The following is a 25000-nucleotide window of genomic DNA, read 5'->3' as shown; positions in this document are numbered from 1 at the left end:
AAAAGAAAGAAAGAAAGAAAAGAAAAGAAAGAGAGAAAGAAAGAAAGAAAGAAAGAAAGAAAGAAAGAAAGAAAGAGAAAGAAAGGAAGGGACACAGATGTATTAATCCTTCTTAGTTCCCCAGAAACTAGGTCTAATGATTCCTGTACAGTGTGAATCAACAAATACAAACCAACTATCCCACACTGTGATAAACACTATGGGGTAACATACACTTTTAGAGAGTCTCCAGTGTAATTTACTAGGACTTCTGTTAGTTCAACTATGGCTTATGCTGGGCACTATGTGCCAGGCTCTGTTCTAAGAGCTTGAAGTATAGTAACTCATTTAATTTTCACAATACATGAACGAGGCAGGTATCATTATTACATACAGGAGGAAACTGAGGCAAAGAGATGTTGGGTAACTCTAACTAGTATGTGGTGGAGCTGTAGTAAGACACTCCGTGGAAAGATCACTGATGTTAAGAAACAAATCGCTCTAAATGCCAAATGAGTGTTGGAAGCAGTACGTACTTTAGATATTCATTAGAGGAAGAAGCCAGCGTGGGCTTATGTGGTCAGGGCATGGGTCTTGGTAAGCACAGGATCTCGACAGATAAAAACAATGTCTTTTAAGGACACTGTGAATTTACCGAAGCAAAGTAGATTAAGACAACATCAAGCTCAATTATTTTTAACCTAACCGCTTATTTATGGTGTGAGTTCAAAGATGGGTGGGGGCTGGGCGTTTGCATCAAGGACACTTAGCCACTGCCTGTACTTCCTCTGTATTCTGCATTTTTTTTTTTTTGAGACAATGCTCTGCTCTATGATTTTGACAAAGACAACATGGGAATCTGAGAAATCAAGGTAAAATAGATTAGGTTTGAATAGATAGGTTTGAATAGATAGGTTTGAGAGCGTGGTTTATAAAGATCAGCTTTGTTTCCCTTCATTCTCCATCAAGGCTCTAAATAAATCTGAAATAACTTTACCTGTGCCTTTCATGATTACCTGAGGTTCCTCATTAAAGTGACTTAGTCCACTCTGGAATGTATAGTACAGAGGCTAAATAAATACTTACTGTCTAGGAGAATGAACGGTAATATTTGATCTTGATGTTGTAGACATAAGGCTATTGATTGGACAGTGTTAGAGAAGGCAATACTTAAATCTTCCCAAATACTACTCCTCAAACTGTTGGTCAGTTTTTCCTATAAGACCCCTTGTGGGTTTTTGAAACGTATTTATTGACATCTAATTGAAATATAACACGAGTTTCAGGTGTACAACATAACAGTTTGATATATGTATACGTTGTGAAATGATCACCACAATAAATTCAGTTAACATCCATCACCACACGTAATTATAATTTTTTTCTTGTGATAAGAACTTTTAAGATCTACTCTTAACTTTCAAATGCACAGCACGGTATTATTAACTGTAGCCACCACGCTTCACATTACATCCCCACGATTTACTCATTTTATAACTGGAAGTTTGTACATTTTGGCAATTTTCATCCATTTCACCCACCTCTCAACCCCCACCTCTGGCAACCAGCAATCTGTTCTCTGTATCTATTTTTGTTCTCTCTTTAGAGAAAACTGACTTCGCTTAGCATAATGCCCTTAAGGTCCATCCATGTTATGGCAAAGAGCCAGGTTTTCTTCCTTCCTTGTTTTCTATGGCTGAATAATATTCCTCTGTGTGTGTATGTGTGTGTGTGCTTGTACATATCCCACATTTCTTGATCTATTCACGTTTCAGCGGACATAGGTTATTTCCATGTCTTGGCTATTACACACGATGATGCAATGAACAGAAAAGTGCAGATATCTTGTTGAGTTAGTGTTTTCGTTGACCTAAGAAAATTCCCCAAAGTGGAATTGCCGGATCACATGGTAGTTCTATTTTTTATGTTTTGTGGAAACGACATATAGTTTGTCATAGCGGAGGGTGCACAAGTGTTCCCTTTTCTCTACATCCTCCCCAACGCTTATTATTTCTTGTCTTTTGTCATAGTAGCCATTAAACAGGTGTAAGATGATAGGACATTGTGGCTTTGATTTGCACTTCTCTGATGACCAGTGACGTTGAGCACCTTATCATGCACCTGTTGGCCCTCTGTATATCTTGTTTAGGAAGAAAAGAAAAAAAAAAGGTCTACTCAAATCCTCTCCCCATATTAATTAGATCGTTTTGTTGTTTTTTGTTCTTGTTTTTTACTACTGAATTATATAAGACCTTTATAGATATGAATTCTTTATCAGATATATGACTTGCATATATTTTCCCCCATTCAGTAGGTTGTGTTCACTTTTGTTTTTTTCATTTCCTTTTTGCTGTAGAAGCTTTTTAGTTCAATGTAGTCCCACTTGTTTATTTTTGCTTTTGTTGCCTTTGCTCTTGGTGTCAAATCCCCCCCCAAAAAAAATCATCGTCAAGACTTATGTCAAAGGAGCTTACTGCCCATGTCTTCTAGGAGTTTTATAGTTTCAGGTCTTATGTTCAAGTGTTGAACAGCTTTTTCTGCTTTAAGCCTGACATTCTTATATTTTGGTTTCCAGTTTGCACGGGTAGCATGTCTTTGACTTACAGAATAGTCTTTTTCTTCCTTTTAGCATTTATCAAAAAATGAATCACTTCCTATTATAAAAATCTTCAGCAATACTCAAGAAGGGAGTCACAATGGTAAAGTAGGAAAATGAGGACAACTTATTGAAAAAGACATTTTTTTACAAAAAGAAAGGTGTAAGCAAAGAAATAAGACAACCATCCTAAAGGAAACCTCCCCTTTACTTTGCTTTTAACCATGTCGATTTATGGACCAAAAGCCCGAGATCAATGGCTGAGCTAATGCTCAGGGAGCTTTTAACAAACACCAAAGTCCAGGCCTTCCCCGTGAAATATGCGATTTAATTGGCTCGGGGTGACATCTGGGTGTTGGCATCTTTAATAGCTCTCTAGATGATTCCAACGTGTAGCCAGGGTTGAGAGCCACTAGTCTAGAAACTGTCTCAACTGCCTATATGAAATATATAGATAACGTAATCAGAAGTGTATTTTATTGAGATTTCAACTCAAAGTGTGAAACTTAATTGATCTTTGATTTTTTTTCACTTTCAGGAAATGTTGTAGTTAGATGTTAAACACACCTAGGCATAATAGTACACCATAATGAATCAGATCTTTGGAGCAACAGAGAGGCATGGTCTTTAACATGGTCTTAAATACTATTGGTTAAAACCTCCAACTGGCAGTAACTTCCACAGTGATAAGCACTGGTCTGTAATGGAAATAGAATTGCACAATTTGTGCTCCTAAGACTAAACCTTAACTCTTAACTATAGTGATGGATACATAAAATTGGAAAATTCTTTGGAAGGGGCTGTCCAGTGTTCATTTGCTCTCTCTTGGATGTGAAAGTGATAACACATGAAGAGTGAAAGTAGGAATGCGGGGTGGGATACAGCCCCCACTAAAATCTCCTCCACACTGAGAAAACTGCTATAGTTTGAGGTGGCCAGGCTATGGACGGTTGAAGACTCCTGGGGAATATGTCCATACACCTCATCGCTGCAGAGCGAATTGATAGGCAGGAATAGGGCTGCAAAATTCAGCAGGATGAAGAAGGAGGCATGGTCTCCCTACTCAAAGCATGCAAATATTTCTTTTATGAACTCTTTATTACTTACTGTCATTAGATGATACTGTTAAGCCAACATACTCTCAGGGATTCGTTGGAAGTCAGCACTATGAAAGAATGGAGCATTGACGAGGCAGCAGAGTCTAGGCAAAATAGCGTCTAACACATTTCACCAATGTGTTAGAAAACTTGATGGAAATCTACATCCAAGTCTTTCCACATAGTTTTCTCTTCCCCAGTGATTGATTAACATGGGTGGACCACCTAAGCTCCTACTCCCCAGATCTTTTATTGCTACCTGAGCTTCTGATGCCTCCCTCCTTTCCTTCTCTCTTTCCATATCTGAATCTCCCGCAGCCATTGTCAGGGTGCCTATCAAAAAATCCCTTCAAAAGTCTGGTTCACCCGATGAATACTTACATAACTTTTGACAACCTCAGTGTGTAAAGTGGAAATGATGTTACTAGTCTTATGGTTTTTATTAGAACAAAAATTAAAATGATTTATGGAAGGGTAAACTGTAAACTTTTGCTGCTCAACTTTTGACAACTCAACTCAAACTGCTTATTTTCTTTGTTTTTACTGTCAAATATCGCTGTGGGAAGTATCCCAAAGATACTGATCCTACTGAAGTATTTATTTTGTTTCTATAGAATTTTATTTTGAAAATGTTATTTCACCTGAAGATTGTTCTAAAAACATTAAAAAGTTTTTTAGCGTTTACTTATTCATTTTTTGAGAGAGAGAGAGAGTGCATAAGCAGGGGAGGGGCAGAGTGAGAGGGAGAGAATCTGAAGCACGATCCAGGTTCTGAGCTGTCAGCACAGAGCCAGACATGGGGCTGGAACTCATGAACCTTGAGATCATGACCTGAGCCAAAGCTGAACACTTGACTGAGCCACCCAGGAGCCCCTAAAAAAATTTTAAGGTATAAAAATGTTATACAACTTATCTATTACAGATTAATCTGATAATTACTTCTGCAATTAGGTACATTGTGTTGGCTCACCTGTGTAAAAAATATTGCACACTTTCATTTTGTCTCCACATGTGACTGGTGTCTAAACCACATATAGTTTATATATAGGACCATATATATAGTTCTATAGGATCATAGTAGTATATATAGGGTTCTATATACAGAATTCCAAACTATTTAAAAGTTATTCTGAAGGCACCTGGGTGGCTCAGTTGGAGAAGCTTCTGACTTCGGCTCAGGTCATGATCTCACAGTCTGTGGGTTCAATCCCCCCATAGGGATCTGTACTGACAGTTCAGTCTGGAGCCCGCTTCAGGTTCTGTGTCTCCCTCTCTCTCTGCCCCTCCCCTGCTCGTGCTCTGTCTCTCAAAAATAAGTACATGTTAAAATTTTTTTAAATAAAAGTGTTTTTTGTGAAATAACTTTATAAATATCCCAACTCAATGCACTGTAAAACAATCATTTTGGTAAACATTCATTTATTACAGTTGATTTATTTCCTCTAAATAAATGCATAACTGCTCAAAATCATTTAAGAACCTATGTAGAGGTACAAGAGCACACTTACAAATCTATTTCTAGCTTCATTTTGAAGAAACACTGATCTTGGCAAAAATCTGGTTTATGTTAAGATGGATGATTGCTGGTGAGAAGGCATACAGTAAAACTTTTCTGTGGCCTGCACCGACCGGCTCTTTTCTTTTTCAATTAAAATATAAAAGCATTTGTTTTCAGAGATGTATCTGACTATTGTGGCATAAGTGAATAATTACATAAAAACAGACCCTGAAAGCAGTTGAGCATTAACATGCCTGCAGAGGCTCATTTTAAGTTATAACTGCCTTAAAATAGCTAGACCAGGGGCGCCTGGGTGGCTCAGTCGGTTAAGCGTCTGACTTTGGCTCAGGTCGTGATCTCACGGTCCGTGGGTTCGAGCCCCGCATCGGGCTCTGTGCTGACAGCCCGATGTCTTCGGATTCTGTGTCTCCCTCTCTCTCTGCCCCTCCCCTGCTCATGTTCTGTCTCTCTCTGTCGCAAAAATAAATAAAAACATTAAAAAAAATTCAAAAAAAAAGCCAGACCACTCACTGATCATAATTGTAAGAAACTGACAAAACCAGACCATTTTAATGTTGTGAAATTGATTCAAACCTGCCTGATACGGCATTCCTTCACTGAGCTGAGGTCATATTATATTTAAAAAAAATACAAACAAATACATCGAACTGTGAGTCTTATTTCTATAATACACCCAGTGTTTAAAATAAGCTTCTCAAAGAGAAGTGGGTAACTTCAGAATACAGATCCAGACTTGACTATTACCCACTGAAGTATTCCATGCCAGTCTGGGTGTCATTGCTGTTCTATAATTTTTGAATTTAACCTTTTCAGTCTTCCTATTGTATTATTTAAAATGGTTATGTCATACCTTATCCACTTACCTCCAGTCTCCACTCCTCCTTTTCAGCCCCTGTGAATAGATGCCTTCTCTCTATTAACAAGCATGATTGGGTCCATCCACTGGAGGGCTGCATTAAGTTTTCTACGTTTTAGCTGGCTATTTCCCTGAATTTTCATCTTCCCTATCTCTCTTTGCTCCTGCCAAAAAAATCTCTCCTCTCAGATTAACTTGACTGAATCTCATCTTCTTCTGCTCCTCTGGAACCTGCTAAGTCATCATATCCTCTCTGTTCAGCTTCTTCTCTCTCTCCCTTTTCATGGGCTTGTTGCCTTGAGACATATTCGTGCCCCACCCTCCTAATATAAACCCTCCTTTCCTCTCTTTCTTTTTTTTTTTTTTTTTAATTTTTTTTCAACGTTTTTTATTTATTTTTGGGACAGAGAGAGACAGAGCATGAACGGGGGAGGGGCAGAGAGAGAGGGAGACACAGAACCGGAAACAGGCTCCAGGCTCCGAGCCATCAGCCCAGAGCCCGACGAGGGGCTCGAACTCACGGAGCGCGAGATCGTGACCTGGCTGAAGTCGGAGGCTTAACCGCCTGCGCCACCCAGGCGCCCCAGCCTTTCCTCTCTTTCTACCTTATATTACCGTGATACTTTCCTCTTCCTTGGACCCTACATTTCTGGAGTAGTATTTCCTCATTCCCCTTTCAATATTTAACCTCTCATTATTCCTCTTCGCCCCCTGTTCCCAAACTTTATGTCCTGTGGCTTCTCCGTTGCATTTCCTGCCATTCGTCATTCCTCTCTTTGTGGCCCTAGCCCCTGCTTTGTCCTCTGTGATAATGGCTGTCCTCATTTTTGCGTTACATCCCACGCCCTTCCACCGAAGTCATTTTTCTTTCTAGCCTCCCAGTTCACTTTTACACTAAATGCATTCTACAACTATCTTCTCTTTTTTACACTTTCTCCCTTAAGATTATTATCCATTCCCACAAATTCTAATATGTCTATCAACTCTCAAATTTGTTCAATGCCAAATTTGACTCTTCTTGGGTCATGGCTTGCATTTTCAATTGTTTGATGGTCACCTCACCAAATTCATGTAAAATTAATGCGTTATGTTTCCGTCAGGCACATTTTTTCTAGTGCTTTGTATTTCTATCAGTTGAATTATCAGCTATATAATATTATCACTTCGATTTCACTCAACTACCTACCCACCCATATTTACTCTAAATGTAATTGGATTCATATTTAAAAAGCATTTGTTCAGTCTAGCCACGCAGTAAAAAATTCTCCTAAATATACATACCTTATGTTTTCTTTATTGTCATTTATTTTTATGAGTAATATGAATGTTTAGTAAATATTATTAGTACGAAATGGGTTACTAGAAATAGTTTGATTTGATGGAACAGTACTAATGGAAGAAGGGAATGGGTTTATAGTAATCTGACACGCAACTGTTATCTAGGAACTAAGCAAATCTAATATCTAGTGTGGCATGAATCTCTTTTACAATAATTACTGCATTCAGCCTTTAGCGTCTTTTCAAATTTATCTTATTTTATATCTCAGGTTGCAATGTTAAATGATAGTAGGGATTATGTCCTATTCACCTCTGTTTTTTGTTGTTGTTGTTGTTAATATTTTATTTTTAAGTAATCTCTACACCAACGTGGGACTCAAACTCACAACCCTGAGAGTGAGTCACATGTTCTACCAGGGAGCCAGCCACGTACCCATAGCTCTGTTTTATCTATAGCCTCTAGAACATTCCCCTTATATAATAGGTAATCAATAGATAGTCACTAGCTTCACAAGGACACTCCGTTCTTAAGGTATTGTGGAAGAAACCACCCCCAAAATGGAACGGCTGATGGGAAGATTGCCGATCACGGAGTAAGGATTACAAAAAAGTCATTGCTCGCTGATACATTTTGTCCTAGGCCTGGACATAGCTGTGCATCCTCAGCAAGAAACAGGAAATGAATACTAGAAGTGCATACAATTCTGCCCTGTGTTACCACCATGTGTTTCTTATATTCCATTGGTTTCCTTTGTGATTGGCAAGCACTACATATTTAGCTTAACTATTCATTCTGGGAGTTCTTCCAGAACTATGAGCTTAGCTCACTTATGAAACTTGAGCAATTTCACTACATGATTATTACTAGTAATAACAACAATTAGTTAATAAAGAGAAACATTGATTCGGAACCAACAGGGCTCTGTGGAATCATTTGCTGTTTGAAACGTGATGGGACATGGTGCCTGCAGAGCCTGTGAGCAGAGTGTAGACATTTTAAATCAGCCTGAGCCAAGAATTACGGACACAAACCTTAGGGGAACTAACTTCCAACTTCATAAATTTCCTCATAAATTTTCAGGGTTACTTTTTTGAAAATGTTCATGAAATCCCAGCACCTTCCATTTCATTTTGGAACCTGGATTGTCTTAGAATCAAGCCACTGTTTTTATCTGACTTTTACAGTTGATTTCATGCTGGCTTTCCATTAGTTTTACTGGTCCCGGCTCTAGCACCGTGCCTAAAAATGCTGGCATGTCAAGAAAATCCAACTTTGGGGTCTTATTGCCAGCATGTTATGTATGATCTCATATAGTGCTTAGTGGTTACATGGATGGTCTTCGTTCATTGTGGCCATAGGAATTAGTTTTCAATATACTCATTTGCTGAAAACGAATGTGCCGGTGTAGGCTACTGCTTATGCCAACAGTATGTAAAATTACAAACACATTATAAGAGACCTTAGAACATGAAGACTTGACTGAAATCTTGAAGATTTTTTTTTTTTAAGTTTATGTATTTTGAGAGAGAGAGAGAGGGCATGAGCGGGGGAGGGACAGAGAGAGTGGGAGAGAGAGAATCCCAAACACGCTCTGCATTGTCAGCAGGTAGCCCGAGGCAGGGCTCGAACCCACCAACTGTGAGATCATGACGTGAGATCATGTCCGACACATAACCGACTGAGCCACCCAGGTGCCCCTTGGAGAGTTTTAAAATTAGTAGTTTGATATTTGATTTCTTAGACTCACACAGGAAGGATAGAATACTTACAGGAAAGAAGTGAAGGGGAGAAAAAGGAAAAGAAAAGAAAAATGTAAAAAAAAAAAAAGCCCTTCCTTTGAATTTTATTGCCTCTTTTAGCCTATATAGGCAAAGCAAAGCTCAGAATTCATTACCAAATATGTATCCCGTGAGCCTAAGTCCAATTAAATGTTAGTGTAAACATTTTCAAAATGACAAATAACTAAATAAATGGAATAACGTTTCAAGTAACACTGGACAAGAAAGATCAGAAAATGTTTGAATTTTATAACAGATTGTGAGCTCTTCAATGCCGGGAAAGATATTTTGCTTCATCTTGGTATCTATTCAGGAAGCTGGTATATTTTAGGTGAAGACATAAATGTGAATATGTTAATATATAATTTGATATAAATAGATATGTGAATACATGTATATAGTTTATATATAACTATACTTAAGTATGTATAACATATAAACGCATATGTGAAATTTACAAAGGTGTAGTACCTTCTCAACGAGCTTGTGTTTTCATCACCTTAATAGTCACAGCCGTATGCTTCTATTGCTCTGTGGACACATGAAGAGTGAAATTCAGAAAAGTAAGACAAAGCGGGAGCCCAGCATTCCTTAGTGTGACATATTGGGAATATTCCTACAAAACAGAAATGTCTATGGCCTGATGTGTATTACCTGAGAATATGGCCCCACAGAGATAACAGAATGAAGAAACATCTTGGTGACTTGTCTATTTTCAAGAGATGTGCTACAGTGTATTACAAATGGAAGGCATTCCTGCTCCAAAATAACACCCCCCACCCTTTATATAAAGTTAACCTCATATGTCTGTTTCTTTATAGAAAATTTTAAAGCCAGCCCCTAAAACACTTTGGAGATTTAATAAAGGTTTACCAAAAGTGCAGAATGGACTTTCTCCCCCGTTTATTAATCCTACCAGAACCTCCAAACCCAAGTCTCGTCTCACCTCCTCCTAGAGGCATCTAAAGTCCAGAAAGGGAAATTAAAAATCATCTTACTGGCTGTATTATTTTCGACACGAGAAAACTGAGACGGAGAGAGGTTAAGTGAATTACCTAAGGCCACACAGTCTGTTGCTCTGAGGTCAGAGCCTAAAACTTCCAGGCAAAGCCTACTCCATTTTCCTGGCTTCCTCGCCATCCCTAGTGAACTTCTCAGGCTTTGAAAATTACCAAAAAATGCAATAGGAGGTTAGTATTCTGGGAAGTGGGTGAAATGTTCCAGGACAAGGCGCCTTGCCTTCTCAGGAAGTGAGGCTTCCCGACAAAGAAAAGAAATGTAGGCGGCCCTTTGGAGGCAAGGCCTCCCTCGTCCTGGCTGGTTAATTCGAGGGGGTGATGATGAGAACGACAGCAGGGTAAGAACAACCTCCTTGCCAACATTATTATAGTCTACCTTTGGTATCAAGAATCAGTGTACGTTCTAGAACATTGATTTTGAAACCGGATCCCTAAACGGACTTCAGGAGTCAGTGTCTCCCACATAAAAATCTATGCAGAAATTTTCTCTTTTGCATTCATCTGGGATAAAATCCACTGACGTCCTCAAATTTTCTGAGGGTGTTACGAACAAAATAGGGGTTCAAAATCACTGATTTTACTTTCAACGAAGGTAAATGCCACGATACAAATTGTAATGTTGGGATTTTATCTTTGGTATTTCCACCCTCTCCCTTCTGTAATGTTTTGCCTTTGTTAATACTCCGTTTGTATCATCCCTTACCATTTTGCCTACTCAGTATTCTCACTCTTTTTCTCCCTTTTAAAAGTTTATCTTCGAGGGAAAAAAAAGTGCCCCAAACTTTAGACTCCCACTGAGACTGACGTCTTGGCTCAGTAATCCTTGGCTCTTTGCCATTCTCTCTTTTAGGCCAACTTGAATGATTCCAGAACTCTTTCTGTGTTTATCAATTTAACCTTCTAGAGAACATAGAGTTTTGTCCGTGGGAGCGAGGTCACATTTCTATTAAGTTCTAAGAATTCTCTAATATCTCTTGAGATTTGTGTTGTTTGATCTTCAGTTTTTGCAATAAACCATTGTACACTGAAAATATCCCAAGTTGGAAAAAATGCATTTAATACACTTAACCTACCCAACATCATAGATTAGCCTTAAACGTGCTGAGAACATTTACGTGAGCCCACAGTTAAGCAAACTCATCTAACACAGAGACTGTTTTATACTAAAGTATCGAATACCTCATGTAATTTATTGAATACTGTACTGGAAGTGAAATAACGCAATAATTGCCTGAGTCTGGAATGATTGTCGGTATATTGGTCGTTTGCCATTGTGATCTGGGTGGCTGACCAGGGGCTGTGGCTTGCGGCCACCACCCAGCATCATGAGGAAATATTGCATCACGTGGCAATAGTCTGGGGAAAAAGCTAAATTCGAAACTCAATGTACAATTTCTACCGATGGTGTACCACTTTAATGCCCTTGTAAGTCAAAAAATCATAAGCCAATGCACTATAAGTCAGGGAAGGTCTGTCTTTTGATGATATCTGAGTAGGGGAGGTGAGCGAGTAACAAGGTATAAAGTAATTTTAGTTTATTTTGATTTTTGTTAGCTTTTTTGACAAAGAAAATTTGCATATATCTAAGGTGCATAGCAAGATGTTCTGAGATATGCATACATTATGAGCTCATTGCCACAATCAGACTAATTAATATATCCATCACCTCTCACTGCTACCTTTTTTTTTCTTGTGGTAAAAACACTGGAGACCTACCCTCTTGGCAAATTGCAAGTTTATGGCTCATTAGCGTTAAATCTAGTCACCATGCTGTATATTAGGTCTCCAGAATTTACTCGTATTATTACTTTTCTCCCACCTTCTCACCTCTGGTTACCACCATTCTACTGTCACTATGAGTTTGATTTATTTTTAAACTTTTTTTTTTTTAGATTCTACATATAAGTGAGAAAAGGACTTCCAGACTAGCCTGGATAAAACAGATTTGCTTTGGGAACGACAGGAAGGAAGGGGGAGCACCTAGAGGAAGATAAGTTATGTGGGGCCACCTATTCTGGAATAAATTTAAACAGTGTTATCACTACAGATTTAGGTACAAAATACGGTGTGTTTGCACTGACTTTGGCAAAAAAGCTGCTGGGGAAAGTGACTTGCCTACAAGACTGACTCCAGAGATACAAGTGGGTGAAAAAGATAGTATATGACTTGGCAAATAACTCAGGTGGCCAATGAATCAGGCATTCAGAACAAAATGGTGGGGACTTCAGGCAAAGGTTAATTTTCAGATTTCTGCAAGAAATTAAGGAGGCAATTATTATTTGTGAGAACTGCCCATGGATGTAAGATCTCTCACACTGATTTGGGTCTCGAGCAGAGCTCCAGGCTTAAAGTGAGACTGCGACAGGCACAAGGACCTCTCTCCCTGCCAAAAAGTAAACAAAATCCCAAATCAGAAACAGAGGACAGTGGAGGGAGGCCAAGACTTGGTTAGGTTGGAGAAGGGGGTTATCAGCCAAATAACTTGTATCTAGAACTCTTTTCTGGAAATAGAAATGTCTGGATGACCAAAGGGACACTGAAACTGTCACAGAAATCTAGCAGGTATGATTAGACCATTTTATTCCTTAGTCTAGAAGGGGCAACAATTTCTACTAATAAGGTCTACCAGGTGTGGAACAGAATAGAGACAATAGTTTACATCTTACGTGCCACGCTATTTAGGATTGACAAAATTCTGGTATGAGACAGATTGAGTCTATGGGTGGTAACACTGGTTGAACTGCTGTGAAGAACTTAGGGTGGCTAGATGCAGGGGAAATTCGTGAAGACTACAGAAAAGATGGAAGTCATGTTTTGGAAAGATTAGTCTAAATGAGACACGTAAAATATTCCTTAGGAGAAAAAGCTTAGGCTTAGGGGGGCCAATTTTTTTTAAATTTTTTTTAATGTTTATGTTTATTTTTGACAGAGAGAGAGACAGAGCATGAGTGGGGGAGGGGCAGAGAGAGAGGGAGACACAGAATCTGAAGCAGACTCCAGGCTCCGAGCTGTCAGCACAGAGCCCGACACGGGGCTCGAACTCACACTGCGAGATCGTGACCTGAGCCGTAGTCAGACGCTCAACAGACTGAGCCACCCGGGTGCCCCGGGGAGCCAATTTATACACTGGAACATTACAGAAGACCAGGCATAGCCATAGAAATTGAGAAAGGGGGGAATGAACATGACATAAAAACTACATGTGAGTAGAAAAGCTGGCAAGTATCTGATTAAGAGTTTGCTCATTTTGGCTAGTTTTCTGTCCCTTATGCATTTTAAAAGCTTGTTGTGTGCTCCGCACCTATAAGCATTGCTATATTAAAGGACGGTCATACACTGTCCAGGAGGTGTTTTTTCAGAGATTGTTACTTGCTCTCTGTTGTTGTATTTTGGTTATTTTATTACCCTACTCATAGTGATATTTTGGACCCCCCACCAGGTGTGCTTTGATTTTTTTCCTTGGAGTAGCCCTGGAAAGGAAAACAGATAGACAAACAGGAGACAAAAACATGCAAACACACAAACAAATAAACAAAAACAAAAAACTAAAGACTAAAAACAAAAAACCCCAAAACACCGACTACAAGTAAAGACGAGGATGGGGGGTGGTGCTGATGGAAGAGCACAAAGAGAGAAAGGACAGGAACTGGGGTGGGGGGTGGAGAAAGAATAAAATTGACTAGTCGGGGAGACTAAAAGGCTTAATCCAGAGAGAGAGAAAGGAAAATAAAGAAGGAGGCGGGGAAAACGAAACACAGATAAAGTTACCCAGACAGAGAAAGTATATGGCTTGATTATTCCAGAGAGAGACAAAGGAGTGTAAAGAAGGAGATGTAGAACATGTATCAAGAGAATGGATTAAATATACCTGTTTAGACAGACCACTAACCAGAGTAACCAGCCTAGGGGAAGGAAGAGAGAAGGAGGCTGTTGTTTAAGATAGCGTCGGAAGTTCTAGCATCAGCAATCAGACAAAAGGAAATCAAAGGCATCAAAATTGGCAAAGATGAAGTCAAGCTTTCACTTTTTGCAGATGACATGATACTATACACGGAAAACCTGATAGACTCCACCAAAAGTCTGCTAGCACTGATAACATGAATTCAGCAAAGTCGCAGGATCCAAAATTAATATACAGAAATCAGTTTCACTTTTATACACCAATAATGAAGCAACAGAAAGACGAATAAAGAAACAGATCCCATTCACAATTGCACCAAGAGTTATAAAATACGTAGGAATAAACTTAATCAAAGATGTAAAAGATCTGTATGCTGAAAACTATAGAAAGCTTATGAAGGAAATTGAAGAAGATACAAAGAAATGGAAAAACATTCCATGCTCATGGATTGGAATGATAAATATTGTTAAAATGTCAATACCACCCAAAGCTATCTGCACATTCAATGCAATCCCAATAAAAATTGCACCAGCATTCTTCTCGAAGCTAGAACAAGCAATCCTAAAATTTGTATGGAACCACAAAAGACCCCGAAGAGCCAAAGTAATATTGAAGAAGAAAACCAAAGTGGAGGCATCACAATCCCAGACTTTAGCCTCTACTACAAAGCTGTCATCATCAAGACAGCATGGTATTGGCACAAAAACAGACACGTAGACCAATGGAATAGAATAGAGATTCCAGAATTAGACCCAGAAATGTATGGCCAACTAATCTTTGACAAAGCAGGAAAGAATATCCAATGGAAAAAAAAGACAGTCTCTTTAACAATGGTGCTAGGAGAACTGGACAGCAACATGCAGAAGAATGAAACTAGACCACTTTCTTACACCATTCACAAAAATAAACTCAAAATGGATGAAGGACCTGAATGTGAAAGAGGAAACCATCAAAACCCTAGAGGAGAAAGCAGGGAAAAACCTCTCTGACCTCAGCCGCAGCAATTTCTTACTTGACACATCTCCAAAGGCAAGGGAATTAAAGGCAAAAATGAACTATTGGGACCTCATGAAAATAAAAAATTCTGCACTGCAAAGGAAACAATCAACAAAACTAAAAGGCAACCAATGGAATGGGAAAAGATATTTGCAAATGACATATCGGACAAAGGTCTAGTATCCAAAATCTATAAAGAACTCACCAAACTCCACACCTGAAAAACAAAAAATCCAGTGAAGAAATGGGCAGAAGACATCAATAGACAGTTTTCTAAAGAAGACATCCAGATGGCCAATAGGTGCATGAAAAGATGCTCAACATCACTCATCATCAGGGAAATAAAAATCAAAGCCACGCTGAGATACCACCTCACGCTGGTCAGAGTGACTAAAATTAACAACTCAGCAAACAACAGATGCTGGGAGGATGTGGAGAAACGGGAACCCTCTTCCACCGTTGGTGGGAATGCAAACTGGTGCAGCCGCTCTGGAAAACAGTGTGGAGGTTCCTCAAAAAATTAAAAATAGATCTACCCTATGACCCAGCAACAGCACTGCTAGGAATTGACCCAAGGGATACAGGAGTGCTGATGCACAGGGGCACTTGTACCCCAATGTTTATAGCAGCACTTTCAACAATAGCCAAATTATGGAAAGAGCCTAAATGTCCACCACTGATGAATGGATAAAGAAGATGTGGTTTATATACACAATGGAATACTACTTGGCAATGAGAAAGAATGAAATATGGCTTTTTGTAGCAACATGGATAGAACTGGAGAGTGTTATGCTAAGTGAAATACGTCAGACAGATACCATGTTTTCACTCATATGTGGATCTTGAGAAATTTAACAGAAGACCAGGGGGAGGGGAAGGGGGCAAAAAAAAAAAAAAAGTTACAGAGATGGAAGGAGGAAAACCATAAGAGACTCTTGAATACTGAGAACAAACTGAGGGTTGATGGGGGGGTGTGGAGAGGGGAAAGTGGGTGATGGGCATTAAGGAGGGCACCTGTTGGGATGAGCACTGGGTGTTGTATGGAAACCAATTTGACAATAAGTTATATATATATATATATATATATATATATATATATATGTATATAAAATATGTATGTATGTGTGTATATATATATGTATGTGTATATATTTATAAAGAGTGTAGGTACAGATGAGTCATTATATAATTTACCATCCAAATCAAGCCATATTGAGAGTAAAAAGTGGTAATACCAATAGGTAGGCAAAGACAACAGGGGTAAATGGGGGCTGTCCTGGCACGTTTAGATGTATGGTCTGGATATGGGGTCAAAGTACAAGAAGGATTCTCGGGTTTGATCAGCTCGTGGGAAAATCCAATCCAGCATACAAGGAAATAGCACTTTGAATTTACTCACCCTTTGTGTGGTATGGGATCACAGGGGTGTTAAATCACCTAAGTATGTGTTATTTCTACTTTTTAGACCCATTTTGTTATACCAGCTACTATGACTCATATGTGAAGTGTTAGTATCGTAATGCTCAAGGCTTTGCACTCATACTGATTAGTTCAAAAACTATCTGAAAGAGAGTTTCCCAAACCATACTGTAAGAAATGCTACCTGAAATAATATGGTGGTTTTAAAACATGTCTTCAAATTCTTTGACATTCCTTCCATGAAGAAGAGTCTAATTCCCTACTCTTAGTGACTTGCCTCTAATAAATAGAATATGGTAGAAATTTTACTGCATGCTTTTTTAGGGCAGGTTATAGATACAACTTCCCCCCAGGTCTCTCTTGGGACACTTGCCCTTGGAACTGAGAGGCAGTGCTCGGAGGGAATGTCCAGGCCATGTAGGGAGACGTTAGGCATGTGGCCCAGCTGATACCCAGCTTGGGTCCCAGGCAACGGCCAGCACTGACCTCCAGACACGGAGAAAATGATCCTTCTCGTGTTTCAAGCCCCAGCTGCTGTCACACTGCGATTGTATGAGAGATCCCAAGCAAGAACTGCCTAGCCCAGGCAAATCCCAGAAATGTGAGGGATAACAACACTCATATATGATCGTTTTATAAGTATCGGTGGGTGTGAGATGGTATATTACACAGCAAAAGATAACTGGAATAGATGGAAACTATTCTTCCACTAAAAAAAAAAAAAAAGAGTTCCATGACCAAATATCTTCTGGCAATTCTAGATACTATCTCGGCATGTCACCAGATATAGTAACATTGAAGTTTCTGATAGGTCTTACAGTCGAGAAAGCTGATCTGTCGTAACTGGTGCCTTCAATGACCACCTCTGCCCCACCGTTTTGGTGGAAACAACTCGTAATATCAAAAGAATCACACATTTTCACAGAGAGCATTGGAAAAAAAAAACTAGAAAAGCTCTCTATTTCTATTCGGTATTGCAGGTTGTTACCGAATTATCTCATTATGAGCTAAATTACGCTCTTATGTGCATCGCTATCTTTCTAATTTGGCCAAAATAGATACTGTTCCACTGAATAAAACCTTTTGCTCCAATTCACCAAATCTCCTTTCTGGAAGAATGGGCTAGACAGAACCCAGGGGTGACAGCACAGATTATTAGGCTGGAACAGAATAAAACTCAAGTCTGTGGGTAGCCTAAGCCCAAATGATCTACCTGGATGTCTCGCGAGTCTCTAGCTCTGATCTCAAAATGCCATCTGAAGTTTATGAGAAGTAAAGATTAGCAGGCTGAAACAATGCTGGAGCAATAGTAAGGCGCACAGAACCATGATAATAAGCACGTAGGGCTCTTGGAGACGGTGATGAGTAATACACAATTCAGTCTGAGATCTGGCTTTAACGAGAAACGATAACGACAAGTGTGCATTAGTCACGACTCGCTTTGTAATCTGGTTCAAGCCACACCCTCTTATGTCAGATGCGGCCAGCCCTGTTCCTCTTTTCCATCCACAATTGGTGGGAACAGATGGCTCGGAGAGATTTGTTTTGTAAGATGAGCTTCTGAATATTCTAGTGCACTTTTTTACGTGAGCTCTACCTCTAAGCACAAGGCCTTCAAATCCTTTATCTATCACAGTGCTAAGGGATGCCAACCTCTCTCAGTCTACGCTGACAAATCTCATGCCCTGGCCCTCGTCCGTTTCTGCCTAAATTAACAGATGAGAAAGGCTATAACTGGAGCAGAGGTTTGAAGGGGAAAAAAAAAAAGTTCTTGATTGAGAGGTAGGAAAACTAAGTTTATTTCCTTTTTTGGCAAAAACTGATGGTGGGATTTTTTTTTTTAAGTGACTTGGCCTCACCAACTTCAGCTTTCTTAGGAAAATAAGTGGGTTTAGCTCAAAGGCTCCCTAAGGATTCTTCCCACCGAACTTGTCATTCGGTAGCTCAGATCCCTGGTGCATTCAGCAGCACTCTGTTGGGGTGAAAAATGGTATGTCGTGGTGTGAAAAGTGGGTTTGATTTTCACAGCTCAGTTTTTCCCTTCCTGGTTCTATCTTCTCCATCTCCTCCACTGATTTCAAATTCTCTTCTCCCCACACACACTGTGTGCTAACTTTGCCCCGACCAGCCTCCCTGGACTTCCCGTCCCTTTTACTTTTCATTAGTTCTAAATTCTAAATATCTTCTCCTCATTTCCTCATCGGCTCCTCTCTCTCAACCTTCAGGCTTGTATCCAGGTTGTTAGCAACCACTGGAACGGTTGCTTATGTCCTCAGCCTGCTTCTTCCTCTCTAAGCATTGTATCTTCTTATGACAAGTGCATCCTGCCTGGACAGAGAGACTAACCCAAACATGACCAATGGCGATATTGCCTCTTCCCTGCCATCTTCTCCCATCTGCGGTATGCTATCTAGGATTGCCTACCCTTGATTATAAAGTCTCAGAGAAGGAGAATGTTCTGCACTTGAGTGCTGGGCATATGCGAACTAAATTCTCAGGCTTATTTGTGACGGGCTGTGTGATCTCCAGCAAGGAGCTGCTGTATGACCTGTGCAAATTTATGTTAATGATACCTGTAATATATTAGCTGTTTTCCTACTTTGCTCGAGTTTCTTCAAAGCAGCTGGCACTGTGCTTATAACAAGAGGGTAATCTGTAATCACTTATGAAGTGAATGAATGAAACTGGTTAAAAAATAGGAATCTCAAAAAAAAAAGATACGAAAACCAATGAAGCATTAAAAGTGTCATTTTCAGTTAATAAATGGAACAGAGAAACGCATTCACCTGCTAATTAACTGACTTCTCTAAGAAAAGCCAAAGTTTTGAAAAAGTCAGTAAGATTTCTCTGTAGCTCCCACTTTTCAGGGTTCTTTTGAAATGTTCTAAATCCCACACCTTCACAGAAGGTGTATGTAAGGTTTCTAAACGGAAGTAAAATAAGACATGCTTCTGGAAAATATCACTCTGCTAAGAATTAGTTGATCGCAAATTTGCAGATGACCATCAGGTCGCGTTGCTAGGGACCGCATGAGTGTGCTACACTGACCACAGATAGATTTGCCACTAAATACAGTTGACCTTTGAACAACACAGATGTGACTTCTGGGCTCACTTATGCACAGATTTATTTTGATAAATATAGTACAGTACCGGAAATATATCTTCTCTCCCTTCTTTATTTTCTTAATAATATTTTCGTTTCTCGAGCTTACTTTATTGTCAGAACACAGTATATAATACATATAACATACGAAATATGTTTTAAGCAACTGTGTATATGATCTCTAAGGCTTCCAGTTAACAGCAGGCTGTTCGTTAAGGTTTGGGGGAGTCGAAGGGTGTATGGGGAGTTTTGACTACACAGGGGGTCGGTACCCCTAACCCTCTGCACAGTTCAAGAGTCAACTGCACATTTTTGTTTCCAGTGAATGTTGTTGCCCATTTTGGCAAGAGTGGGACTAATTTATAGATTACTAATTCGCTCTGATGTTGTGGGTACAGATATGCATATACAAACACATGTATATCGATCAATCCATCGATATACTAAAGACAGATATATCATAGATAGATGTAGATATACTTTCCCAGGAAACAATAGCTCAGCTAACCAAGACTGCAATCCAATTTGCCAGTAGCTGAAGTAACAAGAGATGTTCTAGTTCAACTGTGTCTGTCTCCAAGCAGTAAAAGTGTTCACATGCTCATACGTGAACATGCCCTGTAACAGTGTCACAGTGAAATTTTAGAAACAATCCCAACAAAAGGGCATTAGCTAAACCGCATGTCCATACAATGGATCAGTACAAGCGCTTCAGAACTGTACCCATTAATTTAAAGATTCTCACAATAAATTTGTAAATGACAGGAATGCCATAAAACTTAATATCATGATCTCACTTTGGAAAAAGCAATACACATGTGTAGATAAATAGATGTGTAGAAGAATTTTCTAGAAGAATATACCCTGGAGTGATAACTTGTCTCTGGTTTGGGGAAATAGGACCTTTAAAAGCCCTTTATTTTTCTTTTTTGCTTGTTGGTACATTACGTTTTTCTGTATTCAACATGAATTAACATCACAGGAAGGATACTTGGCCATGTATTTTAAAGCCCAGGAATCATCATGCCCTCAGCATAAGAAGATTTTTATACTTTGGAATATAACTCAAGAAAATATTAGTAATGTGTACAACATGCACAAAGTATTGAACTTTTTTCAACGGTTGTACCCTTGGCAATATAAAGCATTATTATTTTTAAAAAAAAAATTGCCGAGGTGCCTGGGTGGCTCAGTCAGTTAAGTGTCCACCTTCAGCTCAGGTCATGATCTTGCGGTCCGTGAGTTTGAGCCCCGCATTGGGCTGTGTGCTGGCAGCTCAGAGCCTGGAGCCTGCTAAGGATTCTCTGTCTCTCTCTCTACCCCTCCCCACCCATGCTCTGTCTCCGTCTGTCTCTCAAAAATGAATACATGTTAATTTTTTTTTAATTTTGCCAATTTGATGGGTGAAAAAATGTTTATTTATGTTCATATTTTATATATCAATCTTTAAGCAATCTGGAATTCATATTAGACAGAAATTCTAAGGTAATACTTTCCTTTTCTATATTAGTAGACTTACTAATTAGTAAACCTACTAATTAATATCATTTATTCATTTATTGAGCATTCTAAACATATGAAATTGTAACCTTATTTTGCACTAAATTTTAAAATATATTCTGGTTCATTCCTGGATTGTCTACTTTGATTCTCTTATTTGTCTATTACTATTCCTATACAAGACTTTTAAATACAAAGCTTCATGATTGATTCTAACATCCGTTGAAAATTTACCTTCACTTGTTCTCACTTTAATGAAAGGGCCATTTACAAAGTTTGACACAGGTAAATTGCTGATATATTTCCTTAGGTCTCTGGGCCAGTAATTTCATTATGACTTATTTACATGCATAGACAGGTTTCATCTGCAGACCAGTGCTTCTCCTAATCAGCTTTTTTGCTATAAATTTCCTTACTCTCTGCCACTCAGCTTATTTCCCAGGAACAAGCAATAACAATGTAGAACATTCTTATAGCTCCTTGGATTCTGTGGTTTGTGTTTCATTCTATTTATTCTACTGTTCTGATCTCATTCACAAGGTATCACTGTTCCTGATAAATACCTTTCCTACAGTAAACACATTCTAAGGTGTGTACCCAGAAGCTAAGGTATGTCAAGCAATTCTGGCAATGGTTCATTAGGAAATGCATGCTTTAGACATTTGAGATTATTCTGGAAGTTTCTGTGATACATGAAGATAATTCAAGGCAATATTTTTACATGAAAACTCTCATCTCCCATTTCTGCATTCTTCTTATTTTTCTCCTACAATTGCATCTTGTCTCCTGGAATTGTACATTTCTCTGTCAAGTCCTGGTATCCTTGGTTATCTTTCCAAATGGAAAGTACTTTGGTGAATATTTTTCTATCCTCTTGTCTAAAAATTTCTCCACTATCTTGTCACCTCGCCACTGCTCTGTCATGCAAGCTCTCCAACATGCCTTCCAGAATGAGTTTCACTGTTTACAAAACCTGCATAGTTTGAACATCTCTTCACTTGATCCAGCCACTCCAAGAAGGGTGCATATCTGTAGCTTCTTTGTAGACAATCCTCATTCTTTTACCTCCTAGGAATGCAGCAGTGTGGTTAGTTTTCCTAAGTTTCCCACTGCCATTTGCAAATGCTCAACTCTTGTACATGCTGCAAGCATGTCTTTTTCCTTGCAGTCAGGCAGCCCCTCTACATGTCCTTAGCCTCCACGCTATTTCTCCCTTTTCACCTACAATTTAGTACACACTTCACAGTGTTTCCTCTTTCGCACCCAGTTCCTGCCATCATCACACGTGATTACGATGTTCACGTAATCTGATAGAAAACCTTAGCTTATCTCTCAGTTTCTGGATGTTCAGTTGCATTTATCGTCTCTCTTCTTATGCTGTTTGCAGAGATAACTTCGTTCTTGACCTGTTCATCACTCTAAAATTCTTCAGCTTTGAAACATTTAAAAAAAGTTTTGAGGGGCGCCTGGGTGGCGCAGTCGGTTAAGCGTCCGACTTCAGCCAGGTCACGATCTCGCGGTCCGTGAGTTCGAGCCCCGCGTCGGGCTCTGGGCTGATGGCTCAGAGCCTGGAGCCTGTTTCCGATTCTGTGTCTCCCTCTCTCTCTGCCCCTCCCCCGTTCATGCTCTGTCTCTCTCTGTCCCAAAAATAAATAAACGTTGAAAAAAAAAATTAAAAAAAAAAAAAAAAAAAAAAAAAAAAGTTTTGATTTCTTCCTATGTTATAAAAATAATTGTGCTTATATTAGAAAATATTAAGGGATCACAAATATATAAAGAAAATACAAGTCACCATGATATTGGTGATATTGGATATCAAGTCACCATGATATTGGCAATTTGTGTTATATATGGACCCCTATATCTATCATCTATCATCTATCTATCTATCATCTATCTTCTATATATGTATCTATCTCTCTAACATCTATTTATTATTTTTCATATGTATGTTATCTGGCTACCTATTTATCATCTAGCGATCTAGCTGTCTCTTTATCTGTAATTCTTCCTCTCCACACCCGTAGCCACACCCTAACACACATATACTAATATATGGGTATACATACATACCTAATTTTGTCTATGTCTATGTGAAGTGGCATATAGCCCATTTGGCCCAACCTGCTAGGAATAAGCATGTGCTCTGGAAAAGGGCTGCGTAGACGAATTTTCAAAATTGTAATAGTTTGATCCAAGCCAGTTTGAGCAAGTGGCACACCACTTCAGATATATTAGGTTTCATCACCTAAATGGAAGACCTCTTTAACTGCCTATAGCTCTTGAATAATCGCCAAGAGTGTGACAAGCAGCGGTATACCAACTGTCCTGCAGGACATCTAAACAGCCCTGTGTTCTCTACCTCTCCAGGGGACTTTGGAGTGTCCGGAGCAGAAATATTTGGTCCCTATGCTCACATTGCCAGCTTACATGGTCTTCTTTCGCTTGTTTTTCTCGTTACAGGCAGCTCTCTTTGCATGTTTGAGTGTGGTTCCTTCCCATGCCTTTCTCTTTCCGTTCAGAGATTTTTAAAAATACATTTTGGAGGCCAGCATATGCCTCCTCAATCGTTTCTGTTCCTTTCATAAAATTATTTTAACATTCACGCTTTTTGATTAAATGAGAGCATTCCATTGCCTTAATTCTCTACATACTTTCATAGACTCCAAGCTGGTTATTTTATCTATATTCAACTTGGATGGAAAGATATCTTTCTAGTTCTGATGTTTTCTAATACGTATGTGGATGGCACTGCGCTGCAGATTTATGGATCCCAACATCCAACATGCTCTTCAAGTCCCTCACCTAGAGCAGGAGACTTGGCTCTTTTTTTTTTTCTTAGAAGAAATATTTTTCATAGTGTGTGTACTGTTTTCATTAGCTGCCAATATTTTTTAGCTGTTTCCGTATGTGTAGCCACTTATAATCTATAACTCCAGTGTAATCCATTTATAAACCCTCACATAAGTGGTCAACTGTTATTTGGCAAAGGAACCAAGAATACTCAGTGGAGACAGCTTAGACTCTTCAGTAAAGGGTATGGGGAAAACCGGACAATCACATGCAGAAGAATGAAGTTGGACCCTGATTGTACATCATACACACAAAATAAATGCAAGAAAAGGATTAAAGATGTGTACAAGACCTGAAACCATGAAAGTCCTAGAAGAAAACACAGGGGACAAGCTCATTAACAGTGGTCCTGGCAATGACTTTTTGGATGTGACACCAAAAGCACCATCAGCAAAAGCCAAAAAATAATGAGTTGGACTACAGCAAATTTAAAAACTTCTGGATGGCAAAAGAAACAATCAACAAAATTGTTGGGTTGTAACCTCCTCAGGAGCTCCCTGGGTGTAATCCGAAACTGGTCCCTGAACATGGAGGGCTGGGAGAGACCAAAGAAAGAGGCAGGCCACTCCACGCTAGTAGGTGGCAGTTGTAAGAAGCAAAGGGAACTTGCATACAAGGCTCGTCTTGAGTAGCAGCAAGACAAATGGATCCTCGCACCTGCCCCCCCCAATCTTAAACGTTCATAAAGAGACCTTCGTGGGGTTCAGTCATGTACACTCTGCAGATGTTCTCCTCGCCACATCACTATCTCAAAGCTGTGTCCTTGGAGCAGCTTCTGGGAATGGGAAAGGCAGGTGGAACCCACATTCCAAGGATAGAAGAGAGGGTGTGAAGCTTCTGATTGCCCGGGTCCCGTTCACAGGGCAACCGGCAGTCACATCTTTTTGATGACCTTCCCCAACACTCCACCCCTTGTGGCCAGCTCTTACAATCTCACATGCCACCCTCTTCTGCCATGGCCCTGCATGGTCAACAAGGGGCTTCCCGAGCATGGAAGTGGCCCTTTCGATGGCTGTCTGGTTGCACTGAAGGCAGCTGCTACGGCCACAATACAGGCACATACATAAGAAAACAGAGATTAAATAATGATGCCCCAAATCAGT

The 25000-nt window shown here is 39.4% G+C and overlaps 1 long non-coding RNA gene and 1 other non-coding gene across 2 annotated transcripts in view; one reads left to right on the top strand and one right to left on the bottom strand.

The window, feature by feature from the left end:
• Window positions 1-25000, bottom strand: part of LOC147581560 (uncharacterized) — a 42576-nt gene that overhangs the window by 3674 nt on the left and 13902 nt on the right. The window lies entirely within an intron of this gene.
• TRNAQ-UUG (transfer RNA glutamine (anticodon UUG)) lies at window positions 5478-5562 on the top strand. Its single transcript has one exon. It is a non-coding gene; the product is annotated as a tRNA-Gln (tRNA).

Source organism: Puma concolor, chromosome B1, assembly GCF_028749965.1.
Source record: "Puma concolor isolate L17-30 chromosome B1, mPumCon1.1.hap2, whole genome shotgun sequence".
Classification (NCBI taxonomy): domain Eukaryota; kingdom Metazoa; phylum Chordata; class Mammalia; order Carnivora; family Felidae; genus Puma; species Puma concolor.
Note: the sequence above shows the minus strand (reverse complement) of the source record. Positions and strands in the feature narration are given on the sequence as shown.